The sequence below is a fragment of the Opisthorchis viverrini genome (genome assembly GCF_000715545.1).
Source record: "Opisthorchis viverrini unplaced genomic scaffold opera_v5_186, whole genome shotgun sequence".
In the NCBI taxonomy this organism is placed as follows: domain Eukaryota; kingdom Metazoa; phylum Platyhelminthes; class Trematoda; order Opisthorchiida; family Opisthorchiidae; genus Opisthorchis; species Opisthorchis viverrini.
The window spans coordinates 468,504-469,868 of NW_008751844.1; the positions used below are offsets into that span (position 1 = coordinate 468,504).

The 1,365-nt window shown below is 40.8% G+C and overlaps 1 protein-coding gene across 1 annotated transcript in view; it reads left to right on the forward strand.

Annotated features, from left to right (window-relative positions):
- T265_07811 (hypothetical protein) overlaps positions 1 to 1,009 on the forward strand; it is a gene marked incomplete at both ends in the record, with an annotated part of 9,468 nt that extends 8,459 nt beyond the window's left edge. The window contains one exon of the mRNA XM_009173440.1: positions 839 to 1,009. The remainder of the gene's footprint in view (positions 1 to 838) is intronic.
- Positions 1,010 to 1,365: the final 356 nt, after the last annotated feature.

Genomic DNA, 1,365 nt, shown 5'->3' on the forward strand with positions numbered 1-1,365 from the left:
TCCTGAAGTTGCTTTCAGGAATCTGACCTTCCTGATAACGGGTATGTTGCGTCATTTGATAATCGGCAAAAGTCCATATTTCTGCTGAAAGATTACACTTGATCACGGTACAATACATACTATATAAAATAATAATGCGTATAATAAAGAACTTCGTACTGCATGCAATCTGCGTCAATGATTGTGGCATTCTCAGGTGGACCCCATCAGTAATGATCACACTGAATATCCTGGCTTAGTCTGCATCATCTTTCAGAAGATAATGGTGGATGCACTTCGCTTGAACACTCATATTACCTTACCATAACATACTACTTAGAAGGTTGCTGAAAACCCAGTGACACCACCATTAGCTTGAACACCAGTTTACTGGACTGTGCTCATCTGACGTACCTCAAGAGAAGTGGAGCGGGTCAGGGAGTGTTGAAAAGAGTTCAGCAGCCTTATGAGTAATATATCACGCACGAGACGGCCGTCGTACACCAGAATCACTTGTAGAATATTATAACCGAGAGATTCAGTTGATCACTCTGTAACATGTGACATTACCACTAAAGTGCTTTGTAAATTGGTATGTTTCTTCACTCAATTTGAATTGTTTCCACACGCAAATCATATCTAACTATGCTTCATCAAATTATAAGTACACTTTCAAACCAGTTATCAAGTAGGGTCTCCAGGTAAACGCGAATCGATAACCCTTGGCCAAAAAATAAGATACTGACAGTTCAGGATAGATTTAACTATTCTCACACAGCGACCGTACACTTTGTCGAACTTGTGCCTGACAACTAAATTAATAAACTAGACTTTCTATTCGTAATGCACTACTTATAAGGTTGCTGAAAATTCCTCGACAGCCCACGACCGGTTTTGCCCTTCTTGGGACTCATCAGGTAGGCACAGTCCCCGAGTTTCCGTCAACCTTATGTTCCACTGGAAACCAAATCGCACGAAATTAGCGAAATACACTCATTTGCAAACTAATTTGGTTTCTCAAGAGACTTAACCTGGAACCAGCTGAATCTCTCATTTGTAACGTTTCTAAGCCTTTCTATTGTTGAATTGTGTTCGAGTATAAGGAAAGGCGTGTGACAAATATACCAAGATTTGTTTTTCAGGGAATCTGTATCTAAAACGTCATCCTAGAGACTAATGCTCACACGATGGTAGGTCTGATAAAGCCCAGCCAGACAGCTCAAAGGAAGTTCAGCGGAAACAGCGAATGACATATTAAACCTACAATGGAATTCAGTCTATGCTGAAAACCCGACAAGCACTGTACAGCTGTTTCATCCTTATCGAGAATCAAGAGCAGTGCAGAACCCACAAATTTCCATGGCGATCTGAGAGCGCTACAAATCA